The sequence below is a fragment of the Stenella coeruleoalba genome, assembly GCF_951394435.1.
Source record: "Stenella coeruleoalba genome assembly, chromosome: 12".
Taxonomy (NCBI): domain Eukaryota; kingdom Metazoa; phylum Chordata; class Mammalia; order Artiodactyla; family Delphinidae; genus Stenella; species Stenella coeruleoalba.
In genome coordinates this window covers 33,507,063-33,515,535 of record NC_137158.1, presented here as the reverse complement: position 1 = coordinate 33,515,535, position 8,473 = coordinate 33,507,063, and the positions used below count along the sequence as shown (strand labels likewise).

General features: G+C 43.8%; 1 long non-coding RNA gene across 1 annotated transcript; it reads right to left on the bottom strand.

The window, feature by feature from the left end:
- Positions 1-4,277: 4,277 nt before the first annotated feature.
- On the bottom strand, positions 4,278-8,245 carry LOC307195549. Its single transcript, XR_013830864.1, has 3 exons — positions 7,924-8,245; positions 6,955-7,042; positions 4,278-4,528 (listed from the first exon to the last, which is right to left on the bottom strand). It is a non-coding gene; the product is annotated as an uncharacterized lncRNA (long non-coding RNA).
- Positions 8,246-8,473: the final 228 nt, after the last annotated feature.

The following is an 8,473-nucleotide window of genomic DNA, read 5'->3' as shown; positions in this document are numbered from 1 at the left end:
GGCCCGTGAGCCATGGCCGCTGAGCCTGCGCGTCCGGAGCCTGTGCTCCGCAACGGGAGAGGCCACAGCAGTGAGAGGCCCGCGTACCGCAAAAAAAAAACAAAAACAAGGCTCATGTTCTTTCCTTACTGACCAGTATTATTCAAGGGAAAGCATGATGGTTCATACCTGTACGGGTCCACGCTTTCACTTATATTACAAGCAGGGGGGCAGAGTGATCTGGATCTGCTTTTTGTTTTTAATTTTCCCTGAAGATTCCTGGTGATCCTTATAGGAACACTGAAAGCAAACGTGGAGAGTATAGCTGGAGTAGAAGTCATGGGGGTGTTTTGTGCATGACACGTTTTTGTTTTTGTTTGAGACTAGTATCTCAGTCACGGGCAAACACTTGTAATGAAAATGTCCACCTATAGGTGGCAAACTTACACTGCTGGCATTCTGTCCTTGGGTGCCCTTGCAAACAAATGCCACTGGGGATGGAGATGAAAGTGAAATTTAAAGAAAGAAAACAAGAAACCTAAATGCACCCAGAAATAACAGTCTCACACAAATGTACAATGAAAAAACACCCACATAATTTCACAAAATACTTAGTCTGATTCGTCTGCAAAAACACCTCGTGGAATTGCACCAAATGCATTTATTTGAAATATATTTCCAGAGGCCCTACAACATAGCACTCCCTGGCTTGCAGTGAAAAAGACATACTTCACTGCCTTCCCAGCCCTGACAGTCCAGTGGGTGGCCTTCCACACACAAAGCACTTCCAGCAACAGCTCTCATTTGGTCACAGCCATTGTTCCCGATTTCCCAGACGAGGAAACAGAAGCTCAGAGACACCGAGGGCAGTAGCAGCGGAGACTAGAGCCCAGCCCTTTGGATTGCAAGTCCTGTCTCTGTCTGCCACTGTATGCTGCCTCCAACACAAGGCAGAAAGGGACGAAATGATCCAGGATTAGGGAATAGGACTAATTCTGTTGGGGTTTATCACTCACAAAGGAGCCCCAGCTGGTTCTTCCAGAGTTTTTCTGAATCGAGTGTCCTCAGCTGCCCCCGCTAACCCAGACTCGCTCCCTAACCATGGGGGGTAGGGCTGCTTCCCAGAGTACAGGTCTGGACCTCCTGGGACCTCTAAGGGAGGTAATGAAGAATCTAATTTATCAACAAGAAAAAAAATCCTTCCACACTACATAAAAAAAATCTTTGGATATAATTCAGGTTTTTTTTAATGTCTTTAATTAGAACAATATTAAATGACTGTTTAAACACAGAGAGTAAACTCACTCCTTGCTCCTTTCATGAGTTTCCTACATATTATCCCAGACCTGTGGCTGTGTATTTACAGAGATGGGGGTACGTAAGTGTGCAGATAGTTTTTTCTTTACCCACTTTATGTATCATTCTGCTACTTGCTTTTTTCATTTAACGGTGTATCTTGGAGAGCTTCCTGTATATATATGTCACTCGGTTTAATGTGGCATGGTGATTTATAGTTTGGATGTACCATAGTATATAAAACATTCCCCTACTGGTGGGTATTTAGGTTGTTTCTGCTTTTCACTATTACAAACAGTTCTGTAGTGAAATCCTTTTACACATAACTGTGCACATGGGCAAGTAGCCCCGAAGGATAAATCCTAAAAAGGAAAAATTGTTGGAACAAAGCACATATATATTTTAATAAATACTGTTAAATTGCCCCCCAAAGAAGGCTGAACTCAGGTTTCTGTTGACTCTTTCCATCTTTATTTTTTCCTTTCTCTCTTACTGACTTTCTATTCTCATCCAATTCTCTGGGTCACTTTTTTTTTTTTTGCGGTACGCGGGCCTGTCACTGCTGTGGCCTCTCCCGTTGCGGAGCACAGGCTCCGGAAGCACAGGCTCAGCGGCCATGGCTCACGGGCCCAGCCGCTCCGCGGCATGTGGGATCCTCCCGGACCGGGGCATGAACCCGCGTCCCCTGCATCGGCAGGCGGACTCTCAACCACTGTGCCACCAGGGAAGCCCTCTCTGCGTCACTTTTATCCCATGTTCTAACTTTAACCTCCAAGTCTTCCTTCTCCCTCCTTCTCCCACATCCAGTTCATCAGAAAGTCCTGTTGTATATACCTTCAAATATGTCCAAAATCCAAGCCCTTCTCACCATCTCCACTGCTAGCACCTGGTGGAAGCCACTGTCATCTCTGTCCTGGATCCAGTGTGGCCTCCTACACATCTCTCTGCTTCTGCTCTTGGCCTCCTTCAATCTGTCGTCAACACAGCAGCCAGAGTGACCCTGCTAACACCAAGTCAGATGGTGTGGCTCCGCCTTCACTCAGTGACGTCCTCATGATGGCCTCCACGGCCCCCGTGATCTGCCCGTCTTGCTGCTTACCCTCTATTCTCCCCTCCGCACCCCATTCTGCTCCAGACACCGACCTCCTGCTATTCCACGAGCGTGGCCCCCACTTTGGGTCTTCGCTCCAGCAGTCCCCTCCCTCCAGACATCGCTGGACTTACTCCTTCACCCCCCTTCAAGTCAGCTCAGGTTGCGCCCTCTCAGCAGAGCCACCCTGACACTCTTACTTGATCCTGCAAACGCCCCCTCTGGATCCCTGTCCTCTTTTCTCCTTTTTCTATTCCCTCAGCACTTAAAACCTCTTATCTGAGCTGTGACTTTTTATCATGGTTTATCTCCCCCCATCTGAGTGGAACTGCCCCATAGGTGGGGATCTTTGCTATTTTGTTCACTGAAAAATCCCGAGTGCACAGAGCAGTAGCTGCTACACCAGAGATGCTTAATAAATATCTGTGGAATTGGAATTGCCATTCATCCCCCTGTTGCAATTATGAAACAGCTTCACAGAGGTGTGGTTTTGACACTGAGGCATTTCCTAATGGATGATGTTGTGCTATGGATTGAAAAATAAATTTCAGAAAGAAAAGGTGGAAACATTGGACATTATCAAAATCTAAAACTTTTGCTATGTGAAAGACCCTAGAAAGGGGATGAAAAGACAATTTGGGGAGAAAATATTTGCAAATCACATATCCAACAAAGGGTTTATATACATAGAATACATACAGAAACTCTCAAAACTAACAGTAAAGCACCATAGAATCCAAGTAGAAAATGCCCAAAGGACATCAACAGACATTTCATCAGAAGGGAGATAAAGATAGCAAACAAGCACATGATAAAATGCTCAACATCATTAACCATTAGGGAGATGCAAATTAACAGCATAATGGTATCAGACCTATCACAATGACTAAAATAAAAAATAATGATAACATCAAATGATGGCAAGGATATGGAGAAACTGGATCACTCATACATTGTTGGTGGGAATGTAAAATGGTACACTCTCTCTGGAAAATAGTTTAGCAGGTTCTTTTAAAACTTACAAATGGACTTCCCATACAGCCCAGAGGTTGTACTCTTGGGCATCTATCCCAGAGAAGTGAAAACACATGTTTACATAAAAATTTGTATCCAAATGTTCATAGTGGCTTTATACATAACATCCCAAAACTGGAAACCACTGGACTGCCCTTCAGTGGGTGAATGGTTAAACAATCTATGGTAGCTTCATAGCATGGAATACTGTTCAGCAATAAAAAGGAATGAACTATCGGTGCATGTAACCACGTGGATCAACCTCAAGGGAGTTATGCTGAGCAAAAGCGCCAATCTCAGAATTCACATATTATAGGGTTCCAGTTGTATAACATTCTTGAGATAACAAAATTATAGAGATAGAAAACAGATTATTGGTTGCCAGGGTTTAAGAATGGGAGCAGGGGAAAGGGACAGGTGTGGCTGTAAAGGGCAGTGTGAGGGAACCTTATAGCGATGTTATAGCTCTGTGTCTTGATGTTATACTAAGCTACACATGTGACAAAACTGCATATGACTACAGACACACACACACACACACACACTCAAGTGCATACATAGCTGGAGAAGCTTGAATAACCTCTGTTAACATTGGGGCAGGCTGGGTGAGAGTGAGAGGGGTGCGCTGAACTTCCCCGTACCTTTCTTTGAAACTTCCTATAAGTCTATAATTAGTTCAAAATGAACAGTTAAGAAAAATTTCAAGAAGAAATCCAGGCCAGCTAGTAAGCTCCTCTTCTTTCAGCCCAGAGATGCTTCTGCTTCCTCGACTTCGTGGGGATATTTGTCCCTTGGGTTACTCTCTTTATCTTTAATACACGTCACCCCTTTTTACTGGATCGTGTTCTAAAAGTTTCAATCACTTTTTGAAAGAAAATCTGGAAATACTTACTCCGGTGAACATTATTCCTGTGGGGTTCTGGGGAAGTTACTCAGATTTGTTCTTCAGCCTTCCCTTTGGAAACTTGGAGAGATGTCGTCTGTCCCCTTCCTCACAAGAATGCTGAGGATTACAAATTCACAGAGGTTCCAGGGAAGTCCTGAAATCATGGAGTGAATGAGAATCTCCTCCACCGAGTGCCCTTCACATTCTCCTCACTGCACAGGTGCTTCCTTTGCACTGTCTCCTTGGTCAGGTGTCAGCTCATTCTAGAAAGATGCGAAGGTTCTGTATGAGCTATGGCATTACTGACCATTGGATAACTGGTGGTTAATAACACTATTAAATATTCTGGGCCTATGGTGATTTATACCCTTCCTCAAATTTCAAATTACTCAAAACGAGTGTGATTTTTCAAAAGTTACCTTAAAATGCATAAACGTATTGTTGAGTAAATAGAGTTTTTAAAACAAACACATTCAGCTACCTTAAAGCATTTTCCCCCTGAATTTGGCCAATAGATTTCAAAACTTTTCGTGCATGTCGATGTCAACACTTTTGACAAACTCTCCCCACGGTGCTTCGCACCTGCACGTGTTCCCCTCTTTCTCTTCATCACCGTAACCTTTCTTTTTCACTCCCCTACTTTGCCTGGAACATGCCCTCACTAAACAAATTTGCTGTGTCACTTCTACTCTTATACTCCCCTGGAGTAAACCATTATTTGCTGGTTGCTCTGACCAGCACTGGCAACTGGGGTTAACCACTGAAACCTCTGCATGATGATTTGCAAGGGTCGTGATAAACATTCCTTGACAGGTGTCACATAGCCTAGAATCACCAAGGAGGGCAGTGTTAGCCCAAGCGAGAGCTACTCCACATAGCGCCTTTGTGCAACTTAGAAAAAGGTATCTATCCTCCCTGGGTAGGACATAGGACTGAGTCCTGGCTGAATTTCAATCTTGACCTGCCCAGGTGGGGCACAAGCTCCGGAACTGGACTCAGACGCTCTAGACCAAGCTCAGGTACACAAGCTCAGCTCCTTCTGACCTTTGCACTGACTCCATCATTGACTTGCAGTTTCTAAGAGCAATCACCTGATCCATTTGTGACACAATTTTTTTCCTGGGTCACAGTAAAAATTATAAAACACTCAGGCACAACGTATTACAAACCCATCCTGTTACAAGTTTCTTTTTTTGTCACTGTGACGGTGCCAGTACTCATTGGGAGATCAGCAGGTCACTCAGCTCTAGGACAAGCTCAGACCATTTTGGTTTCCTTTAATGAGGCTATTTTTGTCCTTGTTTAGTTTTCCCTTTTCAGTGCAGTGGTCTGTGACTCACAGACTCCATTCATGACTTGCTATCGGGGACCTGAGGCACGCATTCTCTCAAGTTGAATGAGAACGTTTGACTCTCTCTGTCAATTTGCAGTGGAACACAGCTCCCAGATTTTCCACACTATGGGATACCAGCTCTGGACATTTCTCATTCTGTGTTTATCTCTGTCAGCTAGTCTGAAAATTGGAACCAGAAACACTTGACAAATCACTGGCCACATTATGGTTACAGGTGGTGACATATTGCTGCTGCCGCTGCTGCTTATTCATGAAACTGGAGGTTAAGACCCCATTTCTGAGATGTAGAGTAGGGAAAACCCCACATAAAACACCAGCGTTGGACACAATATCGCATAGACAGTTTCCAACTGAAATGCCAGTTATTAGAAGTCATGTGGAGTCAGGAGTTGCCATGGAACCCATTTGTTTCTAAACCAGATCCTCCTGCTGGAATCGTTTTTCATTATCATGTCTTTCTTACGGGGGGGGAGGGGGGAAGAGGGGCAGAGAGAGAGAGACAGACACACAGACAGATGGATGGGGGTGGTATAATTTGATATAAAACTATGTTATAATTCTTATATACTCAAGCCCTAAAATTAATCAGAAATTTAAAAGTTTAAGGAGTGTTAATATCAGCTTTAACATACATTCATATTGCTGTCTGGTTTGGAGGAAGACAGTCACATTGCCATCACGTGACTTCTGACAATTCAGGGAGAATATACAGTGGTTTATCATATGACATTTACCTTCACAAACAAGTTGTCAGATCTCTGGGCATGAAAATAAACATCAAAGCAGATCTAAACTACGGTAGGTAGGCTGCACACTTGCAGCACACTGGTCTTCCCTGTTTCTCCTATGTACCATTTTTATTTAGATTCTTAACCAGATCATTACAAGTTTTTCCTCTGAAACTTCTGCCAGGATCCATCTGTCCCCTTGTTCCTCCAAGTTATGTGCTTAAATCTTGAGATGTGATTGGCTGGCGTATGTTCCTGCTTGAGTTGTTTTTGTGGTAAAGTCTCCACGTGTTTGTAGGTAAAATACAAAAACAGTTGGTTCAAATATCAACTTGGGACAACTGAGTTTCAAAACATACAGAATCCATAAATTAACCACTATTTTAACATACGTACAACACAATTGAAGATAACTAGTCAGGAGATCAGTTGGATGAAGACACATTCACATTATATTTGCATATTTATCTTCTGTGTTTTGCACTAAAGAATATTTCATATGGGGGTGGGGGGAAGTGTTGGTAGATGACTCCGGAACCTTGAATCTGTATTTCTGACTTCCCAGAGTTCTGGTGAGCTCTCTCCCAGGGGTTCAAGAAACCCTTACCTCCATTAAAAGCCAGGTCCCAGCTCTTCCTCCAGCCCCGGGCCCTTAACCCTGTCCAGAGCCAAGAGGGCCCCATCCTCAAATGTTTCTGGAAAGACAATTCAAGAGGAGAGAAACTTGCAAAGCCCTTAGGCATATGAAAAGATGTTCAACCTCTATAATTAAAGAAAAACAAATTAAAAGTAGACTGAGTTTTTTTCACCTATCAGATTGGCCAAAAAAAAGGTTATAATGCGCTTCATTGCAAGGCTGTGGAGAAACAGCCCCCCTCGAGAGCTGCTGGTGGGAGTGTCAAGGGGCACAACTTCTGTGGAGAGCAGGGTGGCAATATCTATTAGGAGGACAAATGCACATACCCTTGATCTAGCAACTCCACTTTGGGGAGTCTGTCCTGTGGTTACACGGGTACACAGGTAACCGACATGTATACGGTGTTCATTGCTGCACGGCTTGTAGTAGCAATGATGGGGAACGACCTAAAGGCCCTCAGTGGGTGACAGGTTAAATAAGTTATACTGATATATTCTTAAAATAGAATGCTTACAGATGTTTAGGAAAGAAAGGATGAGGAAGTTGTCATGGAAAAAATCAAGGTGCAGGACAGTGTGTAAAAGTATCAATCCTAACGTTTGCTTGAATACACCTAAAGCAACTCTAGAAATATAATAAGAACTTAAATACTGTTGCAAAATAGTGGACACCGATTGGCAACCAAAGGATGCATTTGCTTGGTTTGCAAAGCATTTTAAAATTGGATTTCACTTAATAATCTGATATCCAGGTGAGGAAAAAACGTGAAGCAGGCCAGGTGTTAAGATAAGAAAGGGTGCTGGTAACTTAATCTGTTTGGATTTTCCACCCAGCTTTAGGGTCATACCTCAGACACAACTGAAGCCGGGTGGAGGGACTCTGCAGTGTGAGCACGGAGGAGTTGACCCGTTTTACACCAGGAATGGGGCTGTGACTCACGGATAAATATCCTGGTCCCAAACCTCTCTCCAGGTTTCCAGGCTCAGGAGCCGCAGCCAGGAGAAGGCACACGTAGCATCCCCATCCTCCCAGGTGTGCTAGGAGCAGCATTTGTCACAACAGGTGCAGGACCTAGGGCCCATGATAGTTTCAGGAGCCCACAGAATATTTTTATTCTAATCTATTTTACAAAAGAGAAGAAAAGAATAAATCTAAGATTAATGAATATATGATAATGAATTCAGGCAGAATTACACTAGTCTTTGCAGCAACCCAATTGTAAAATATAATCTTTAGGATTTTTTATGGAGGAAGGGGCCCATAGAAACATGACAAAAGCGTCCAAAGACTGACAAAGTCATACTGTCCCAACGTGGCCCTGCACGAGACGGAGCACGCGCCACTGAAGAGGAGGCTATGGGGCCCAGCCAGGGCCTCTTCCTCCAGGGACAGTTCCCCTGCACCAACACCACAAACATCTTGGGTCCTTTATGCTCAAGGACTCTGGCAAAATTAGGGAATGATTTCAAGGCCAAAAGGAGAACCAATA